Here is a 10,602-nt window from a genome sequence, read left to right as displayed (position 1 = left end):
TGAGGTTTGTGTAAGGAATAAATTACCAGCTGGTTAATAATCGATTCGAATCGCCATCGTTCACTGGATAGTGAACACTTGACTTGAGTTACTTCATCGTAGTAATGTTGATGGAACACTTGGACAGTTATAATGTATATGACATTATGGAAGTTGTTAATGATCATTAGTTATCATTATTTGCTTAATCACATGCTTGCTCTAGTATAGGTGCAAATGTAGTTGACAGGTTAATAATAATTAACTTGACAATAATGCTTTTGGAAAGGTTCTTGAAATGCTAAAAATACCTTTTTGCAAATGAGTCAGCTACCCTACTATAAAGCCCTTCATAATCCTTGGTGTCACTTTATTTTCGGTTATGTCAGGTAAGTCTAGCTGAGTACCTTCTCGTACTCAGGGTTTATCCCACCATGTTGCAGGTGAGGTTTTGGCCTGCTGAAGATGGTGGCTAACCGCCAGTGGGCTCGGTGACTCTATATTTATTCTCATCTATATGCTTTTATCTGATGATATCACTTATGCTAGCAACATATTTGGAACTTATATTAATATAATCATTTGAAAGTTATGCTGTTTTCACTAATCGCTTTTGAAATCCAAACTTGTACTATTATTTATGAACCTATTTGTAATATTATTTTCTGCTGTAACTCTGCGTATGTGACGTGTATTTGCTTAATCACGTGATCTTGGTTGTGATATTGATTTACCGAGGTCCTGCGTGACACTCAGCGGACTACCGGGTTTATATAAGTGAGAGTATGCGCATGTCAACATGTTAAGCAGGGACAACCATACTTGATCTTGTATAAATTGGGCGGTTCTGTCACAGCTGGTATCAGAGCGAGATTAAGCATAATACTGTCAGGTACATAGTTTTAAAAGCCAAGTTTTGGTTTTAAAAAAGTCTATTTTAACTAAAACTTTAGCTACAGGCAAATTTGTCAAAACTTATTTGCAAAACTATGCTAGCGACATCCTCTTTTATGCCTAGTTAAGGACTATTAGGTGGCTATCTAAGTACTAACTGTGGGGGTTTACTTCTTGCAATTTTTATTTTCGTCGTCCATACGGCGTGCTATTGTATGGATGTCATTCACTTGAATGGTAATGTATGGATCAATTGCCTCTACGCCCAGGTAAGTGTGAGTTGTGAGAGCATGACCGTCCAACTATCAGTCTAGGGGAGAGTTAGCTGTGGTTACTGGAATATTTACATGTTACACACATGTATATATGAAGGTACTTAATTGCGGGTGTATTTACCGGGTAGCTATGGATATCAAAGTATATACATCTGGGGATGTGTATATGGAGAGTATCTTAGCTTACTGCTTTCATTGTGTGCTTATTTATCTCTTGTGGGAATGGGTTGCAATGAATTTGCCTGCAGGTACGCTAACCCCGAATGCGTAGCTTGAATGTAGCTGACGACTAGCTATATGTCGAGAGAGTACGTGTTATGCCACCGACATAGAACGTGATTGTCGCCTTAGGCTGGCAATTTTGTGAGGACGAATAGGACGAGCATGCATCATGATTTTGCTTGTGCATAAATATGCTTCCCTCACCTTGTTCTAATACTAAGTAACTTGTGACCAATGTGATGCTACTATCTTCCCTATGTGAAGCTAGACAAAATACCTTGTCCCTTGCTGCTTGAATAACTATGCTTGAAGATAGTGTGTGATTAGCTTTGCCTTGTATGTTTGCTTCTAAAAGGAAATAAAAGATAATAGTACCTTATCACCATGTTTTGCATGATAAGTGTAGTGGTGTTGCAGTAGGTGACTGCTCGTTATGTACGAGTTTGTGCTTAGTAATAGTCGCTTAAGCTAATTGGATTGAGTGTTTTGAAATGCTTGCTTAAGACTAGGATGTAGGTGTGGATGCTCGTTATCTAGGTAGTGCCGTAGCTGTCACCCCTTTTGTCCTTGGTAAGCATACGAGTGTTGAAGAGCGCTATCCTGGAACAACATCCAAGTTTTGGTAATCTCATGGTTGTCGTTTTCAATTAAATTCTCTCTTAGGAGCCTGAGCCTGTACACGTGGTTGTTAGCCCTTGAAAGTTGTGCTATGAAGACCTTTATCCATGCCTTGGCTTGACCTTAGGCCCCAGCGAAGTTCCCTTGAATGCTTGCTTGTGTCATGGTTGTCCCGCTCCTGTGTGGGAGGACCTTGCTCAAAAATCATTGTCGGATCTCATTGCTCCTTCTTCTACAGATGATCTGGTGCAACGCTGATCGCTATCTACCTTGCTTTGGAACCTTTTCCTCATAGATTATGTCATTGTTTTATCAACTGAATCCTTAGTCAGTGCCTTGGCTCTATCCCTTGAATCTTGTTTGTTTTGTCTCCAACCCTTTCAAGTCTCTGGATGTTTATCAGTCTTGATCTCATGTTGCTGCTAGGGAAGACCAAATCTCATGTTAATCTTTATCTGGTAATCACTTGGGTGGACACAAGGCGTATATGGAAATTCAGCAAGAGTCTCCTACTTAGTTGCCTTCGGTAATTAGGCTATGCTCTCTTGCGCTGTGTTTTAATCTTTGGATCCCCTGCTTGTTGACTCCTAACCTTGTGACTACCTTTGTTTGCTATCCCTCCTTCGCATAGTGCTTGCTCCTATGCAACCCAATTTGTGCCATGTGAGATTTCTTGTGGGTGGTATGTTCAGTAATGGTGCCACGATTAGCGATCTATGGTGTTGCGACAAAACCGAGAGCCCCTGTGGGTGCACACACAAGGCTGTGCTGCTCGGCACGCGCTGGTATTGAGGTTTCTAGTCATGATCCATTGCAGAACTGCACCGATGTGTTATTTTCACGTGAGCTCTTCCTTGGTTATCTCTCCGTAGCGTGGTAGAAGATCTGTACGTTGAATCAAATGCAATTGGACTCCCTTTTGAAGTCGTCCAACGGTTAACCTTTGAAGAACAGGCCACTAACCTGAATATTAACAGACTGCAAGAGATGGTAGACAAGTGACTCGACGTGACTGTCCCTGTAATGACGTCGGTCATCTAGTGAGCAACTTATGTCATTTTCATTGGATCAGAAAGGTGCACCACACTTAAGGTTGAACAAGTTATCAGTCGGATGATAAATGGACCAAGATATTATGTGCTGTAATAGGTCACCTGGTATATATGAGTTCCTGTCCAAGTTCTCAATCTTTAGGTGCATAAGGATCACGTAGATGAACCGACCTTCTTTGGTGTGATCCCTTTCTGCTGACTTCAATGGCAACCATCTGTATGCTTCGACCACAATTTTTATTATCAAGAGTGAAGATTTGGAACCTTTTTAGTGTTGAGAGACAACTGATTAGTTACCAGTAGGAAAGTTAGTCTTCAGTTAGGTCACGACTATTTGGTAACTATGAAGACCAGATCTCATAGAACAATGTTGATCAAGGAAACAACAGACCTGGCCCTGCAATGCAAGTGCTACTTCTTCTCCAAATGTGCTATCAAGTCAATTCCATCTTGGACAATCACGTATTTAGTGCAAGATGTTGTATCAGCTAAGTAAAGAACTAGAGAAAGTATATCCCTAGTTTCGATCAGCATCATTGTGCCCCTAGGTATCACAAACGGATTTGTTCAAGGCTCTATTGGACGAGGTGCCAGAGAATATTCAGAAACGGTTCCTTATCTATATAGGGATGCCCTCTATGTGGAGTAATACTTTGTGCCCTGTGAAAATAGCCTACAAGTCCAATGTTTGTGCATCATCGAGTTGGTGTCTAAATCAATGGTTGAGGTTGTTTCCTAAGAGGCATGTAAGGAAAACCCTAGCCTCCATCCTCAGCAAGAAAGCTACCGCGGTTATAAAGGAAGAACGAGAAATCTATCCAGATTTGGTGGCACTAAACCAGTTATCTTCAAGCCAGGCAATTAGTGACTCAAACTAAGTTGGATTGACCCCAAACTTGGTGATCTCATTCCTTGCTTAGGACCCTTCAATGTATTAAGTTGGTTTGAGTATTGGTTGAGTGAAACATCGGATTTGAGAGATATCTTGTCGGCTCGGTTTGCTGCCATTTCAGAACGGAGCAGTTTTGGTAGATGAATTGTTTGGATGGACAAACGGTGTCCGGTTGAGTTGAATTTTGGTGAGTAGTTAGAAGACCCATGGATCTACATGCCCACCAAAATTTGTGCATATTGGAGCAGTAGTTTGTGAGATATGAATAGAAAATAAAAGGGTACAGAATCTGCAATTTTGCTATGACTGCGATCATCATTTGCATTAGACGGTTGTGTTTGTCATTCATGCCAAGAAATTACAACTTGTAGGTGTATTGCTATTAGACAACCCTCCATACCCTTGAGAAGACTAATTGCACCCCTATGTGCCTTGCTTTTGCCCTCTTAGATCAGCAATGCGTGAGCAGTCAAGGTGTTCTAGAAGCCAAATTGTGCCCTTGCAATTCGAAAGTAATTGGAAAGGTGTCAAACCATAGATTTTTGGATTATGGTTTTTGAGATATTGATTGGCCTAAGAATGGAAGCCTCGATGTCAAATATAGTTTAAGAAAGCTGGTTTTGCTACGATGCAAGTCAACCCAACTTGCTGTGCAACTGCACCATGAAGGCAAATTGTACTCAACCTGCTTGGTAGTGAACTAGTCTCTAGTTTTGTGATTACTAGCAACTTGTGTTGTCCTCCAAGCCTCGCTAACATTCTTCTGCATCAATGGTTCTCCAATGCTGACATGCCTTTGGTACCTTATATGTGTTTTACCCAAGAGGTTGCATCAGATTCAACCCAGATCACTGTTGCAACTTAGATCCAAAGGCTCCCTAAGGAATGATCACCGAGACCATTGAGCCGATAGAGTCAGCTATTACGTTTACCACTCACTCAGTAGACTCAGACCATACAATATTGTTATCAGAGAAAGAGCACTGCACACATGGAACATTATGTAGCTTTCCATCAGTTGACATCTGAGTGATTGCACTGCTACAATCAGTTTGGATACAGGTTAACTAGGTTCTCATACCCTCAAAGGATGTTTACCCGTCTATGATCACATCCTTTACGAGAAGTTGTGCTCAAGCCACTTTAGTAGAGAACTGCTTTTCAAACCTTGGGAGCAAATATAGCACCGTTGCAAGGAATATCCGTCAACCGACTGTGGTCTAGTGCAAAGTCCATAAGGTCTGTGCTATATCCACTAGGGAAGTAGATGTTACAAGTAGTTAGTCTATGCTTGAATCACTCTTCGTACATCAAGGACGAAGTACGCAGGATAGTCCTATGCTTGAATCACTCTTCGTACATCAAGGACGAAGTACGCAGGACAGTGCTATCTTGATTCCTCCCAATGTAACAGCGATTTATGGAAGCCAATGAAGGAAATTCTTTTGACAAAATTTTACCACAAAGAACAAGTATAGAAAGTTATCTCCGCCATTTTGGTCCCTCTGATGCTTCAATGCTATGTAGCCTAAAGCCATCGCTGATATTGGAAACTAGTAACATGTCTCTCTTCCATAAAAGTCTTTCGTCCTGAATCTCGGGACGCGATTCCTTTAATGAGGGAGGGCTGTAACACCCCAGGTGTTTGCCACCAGTTAAGCAATGGGTTTGAGCTCAAACATGGCATATTAAGTGATGATGAAGATGTCAAGGTCAAACCTATGGAAATGAGCCACAACCTAAACTTGGATATTGCATCCTTGCTTTACATATAGGCCCTTGTCAAGATATATGCTTGGCTAGTGTTATTGGAATATCTTCACGTGTCTTACATCAATACCCATCTTATATTGATCCATGGAAAAGTTTCGTGAAGTTTGGAATCAAGAAGTCACATGAAATGACAAGTTATGTCCTTGCTTGAATTAATTTATAAAGTGAATGGAATTCTCGATCATCAACCAAACCTTGCAACCATGCCCAAATGACTCTAGATGAACTATACAACAAAAGTCATGAAAGGTTCATGTTGAGCAAATGCCAAGAAAATGCTTCAATAAACCACGAAGGATAATTTAAGCTTTATCGTGATCCTACTTTGGTCTAAGTAGACTATAGCTTTTGCACCTGTTTTAAAGTTAGACATTAAATAAAAGTTGAAGCTCATGTTATGTAGAAGAAACTTTGTTTTTGGAGTATACCATGGATCGGCTCAGAACTAAGTCTAGCAGTGGCTCAAAGTTGGAACCTGCTGCTGATTTCAGCACTTAGAAATATTCTAAGTCTAGAAATTCATCGACATCGGCATTGACGTCTCACGTTCTCCAAATTTTGTTAAGCAACTCAATTTGGTCCAAAGATAAAAGTTGGAGTGTACATGATGGCGAAGAACATGTATAAAGATGGCACTCGTTGGACCTTGTCTTGACCATCGATTTTTGGAGTTTGTTAATCGCCGTCAACGCATTGACAATGCCACTTTGGAGACTAAATTACCCACTATTATGTTGCTCAAATGACTGGAGTGCCTTAATGAAAAATGTAGAGTAGGCTGAGGTAAACAAACTTCATTTTTGGTCCAAGGTCTGATTCGGCCTAGAAGTGGCCCAAATTGGCTCCCCACCTTGCCCTCACCAACGCACGCCAGGTGTTCGACAGCAGGCCGACGCGTCAACCATGTAGCAGAGCGCGCCCTCCATTGCTGTCGTGCGTCCCACCTCCGTGCCATGCATCTTTGCCGCTCCCTCTCACATTTGGTGAAGCCCGGCGCCCTCCATGCTCGCTCAGCACTCTCCCTCACTCGCCCCTTCTCGCTCTGCCCCTCTATGACGCTGAGCGTGGCCACGTCTACCATGGCCGGTGGGCCGACCTTGCCCCCGCCGCATCCCTGCTGCCTCCGAGCCCTCTCGCGACCCACTGCATGAACCATCGCCTCCGCCTCTTCCTCCTCTACGACCGGCGCCCCTCGTCTGAGCCAGAAACCGCCGGAACAGCCCGACCATCGGAGCCGCTGCCATCGCCGCCGCTTGCTGCAGTGGCCATGCCGCCACAAGCCACCTTGAGCCGAGCTAGATAGACCAGCGGGTGCGCGTGGACCCCCTGGTTCTCCCCCGCCATTCCTACGCCGACGACGTGCCTTCTCCGGCCGGCGACGACAAGCTCTGGCGCATCCTCTGCTCCAAATCCCGTCAAGGACCGCGCGCAACAATTCGACATAAGGGAAGGGCCGTTCTGCGAAGCCATGACTCATTTGAATAGTGCTCCTGAGGACCCCTTCGCTGTAGTTTAATTAATGTTTTCTGCAGGGACCCCGATGCAAGACTTACATGTCTTTTCTTTTGTTTTTACAGATTTGAATGATGAACTTTGAAAATTCATAGTAATTAGTAGAAAAATCGTAAAATAGTAAATGAGAAATTTTAGAATCCTTGTGAAATTCTCTATGCAGTAGATCTATAATATGGCAGTATTTAGTTTAAAGTTTGTGCTGTAAAAATCAATTTATGCAGTTAGGTTTGTACTACTAGTGGTGTCTTGTCTTTTTCATAACTGTAGTTATTTTGCTCAACTAAATGTGAAATTTTTGTGGAGTGCTACTAAGGTCATTGTTGCTGTCTGGTAAAAATTTCAGGAGTTTAGGATTTATATTTTAAGAGTTATAAAAATAACAAATGCCCTGTATTGCTTTGCTTCTACTCTAAACAGTTCTGCATGTTTGAATTAATTGGCTCAGTTAAGTTATGAATCATGACTTGGTGAAAATACATGAGTTGTGGTACTTTTCTTAAGCTTTCCCAAAAGTTGAATATTATGATTTTTGGCTAAGTAGATCTTGAGTTATACTTGCTTTAATCTCTGTGGCTGTTTCTGCCCAAACCTAGATAGAGTTTACTTGTTCTTACTGTGGGGCCTTCTTACTAGTAGAATTAGCTTTAGGTGTTTACAACAAAGTTGTTTAGAAATTTATAAGCTTTCTAAAAAGTCCAGAACTACATTTATTGGACTTGTATAACTCATTTATAGCTGTTTAAAGTGGCATGTCAGTTTCTACCTATGTTTTGGACAGAGATGCAATTATTGGATTAATTGACCCTTCTAACTGTAGAATCATCTTAATATGAGAATAAGAAAGTTGTAGGTAACTTCCTAAGATTTTCAAAAAGTTATGGTTCATGTTTGATGGAGGTCTAGAACTCCAGTTATGCTTCTCTGAAGTTTCTATCAGTTTTCTGTACCACTGTTGTTGGGCTGCATTTGCAGTTTTGCTTGTGCAATCATTTTTGTGGTGTAAATGATGTTTGCTATGGTTATAGTGAATACAAAAGTTGTATCAAATTTCATGATCTTGCTTGTGTTCAAATTGTAAGGCCATAGGCCTGATAGTGTAAGAGTTATATGACTTTTAAGTCTTCTGTCAGGTTTTGATTGTATTCTAAGTAGATCTAAAAGATGCTAGTGTTTGATCTAGTTAGGATTTGAATGAGTTTTTGGTAATAATAACAAAGTTGTAGATAATTCATGTATCTAGCTTCTGTTAAAATTTGGTGGTATTTGACTTTGTGGTTTGTGAGTTATTCCTGTTTAAAGTTGGGTTTCAGAAATGGCTGCTCTCTGTTAATTGCGGACCAGTTTCTGTAAATGGGTATATATGACTTAGTTAACTTGAGAATCATGCTAAGATGATTACAGATGAATTGTAGAAAATTTCATAATCTTTCCAGAATGTCTTGTTGCATGGCTATTGGATTTGTATAACTCTAGTTATGACCCAACCATGAAGCTGTTGTTTGCAATTCAGAAATAGACATATGCTAGTTGTGGTTATTTACTCCATGTGTTGCTAAGTGTGACTTATGCCCTTGTTGATGGTCAAGTTATGATACTTATGACCTTGTTAAACTTGTGTCATACTTGATGTGCTTGCTCTCTATAGTTAGTTGTGTGATGTTAGTTAAATAGCTATTGGTGTCTATGTCTTGCATAATCTTGTGTTACCATTCATCACATTCATATACATGCATCTTGCATCTCATTTAGGTACGCTAGATGAACCACGTGAAGGATGTGATGTGGAGCTGAACTCGAAGATTTGGTTTGGTAGATCTATCTCGAAGATGGAAGGACTAAGCAAGTGCTAGGACCGGAGATGTCACCAAGTCGGTGCAAGCTAACTGAACTGACTTGTGTCGGATCCTAGGCAAGCCCCGGAGCATTTTCTCCCTGGTTTGCGATTATTAATTAATGCTTTACTTTAATTGATGCATTACGTTCAGGAGTTGTTTGCAACCGTTGCTGCATTATAACTTATTTACCTTTGTTATACTATATCCTTGTTACCCTGGTATCCGCAGTCAAGTCAATGCTTAGCTGGCTTAGACCGGTAGAAGTCGGGTGATTTCCTGTCACCTGCGAGCTAGACGTGGTTACCTGGATCTGCTTGGATAACTATGTAGTCATGGTATAACTAAGTGTTAATTTGAAGTTGAGACCGGACGGAGACTTACAGGGTTCTGGACTGTAGTGCTTTTCCGTCTGTGTCGATTAAGGACCGACCGTTGTTGGGCCTCAGGTCATGTTGAACGCATGCTTTACATTTAGCTGGCCAAATAAAGTACCTTTCGACCACGAAGCTGGGAGATTATTCGGGCCGAGTAGATTACCCACAGCGCACTGTACCGGAGCAGGTGTGGTAGGACACGGAGGCGCGATGATAAGACCGAAAGGCAGTCGGTCAGCCCCCGGGTACATGTGGTTCCTGGCAAACTTGAGATTTTTCCTGGATAGTTGACTCGGTGACCAATACCTCACTTTAGCAGGTGAGTGAGGTTTGTGTAAGGAATAAATTACCAGCTGGTTAATAATCGATTCGAATCGCCATCGTTCACTGGATAGTGAACACTTGACTTGAGTTACTTCATCGTAGTAATGTTGATGGAACACTTGGACAGTTATAATGGATATGACATTATGGAAGTTGTTAATGATCATTGGTTATCATTATTTGCTTAATCACATGCTTGCTCTAGTATAGGTGCAAATGTAGTCGACAGGTTAATAATAATTAACTTGACAATAATGCTTTTGGAAAGGTTCTTGAAATGCTAAAAATGCCTTTTTGCAAATGAGTCAGCTACCCTACTATAAAGCCCTTCATAATCCTTGGTGTCACTTTATTTTCGATTATGTCGGGTAAGTCTAGCTGAGTACCTTCTCGTACTTAGGGTTTATCCCACCATGTTGCAGGTGAGGTTTTGGCCTGCTGAAGATGGTGGCTAACCGCCGGTGGGCTCAGTGACTCTATATTTATTCTCATCTATATGCTTTTATCTGATGATGTCACTTATGCTAGCAACGTATTTGGAACTTATATTAATGTAATCATTTGAAAGTTATGTTGTTTTCACTAATCGCTTTTGAAATCCAAACTTGTACTATTATTTATGAACCTATTTGTAATATTATTTTCTGCTGCAACTCTGCGTATGTGACGTGTATTTGCTTAATCACGCGATCTTGGTTGTGATGTTGATTTACCGAGGTCCTACGTGACACTCGGCGGACTACCGGGTTTATATAAGTGAGAGTATGCGTGTGTCAACGTGTTAAGTGGGGACAGCCATACTTGATCTTGTATAAATTGGGCGATTCTGTCACAGCGGCGGAGCTCCTG

The sequence above is a fragment of the Miscanthus floridulus genome, chromosome 14, assembly GCF_019320115.1.
Source record: "Miscanthus floridulus cultivar M001 chromosome 14, ASM1932011v1, whole genome shotgun sequence".
In the NCBI taxonomy this organism is placed as follows: Eukaryota; Viridiplantae; Streptophyta; class Magnoliopsida; order Poales; family Poaceae; genus Miscanthus; species Miscanthus floridulus.
This window is presented reverse-complemented; position numbering follows the sequence as displayed.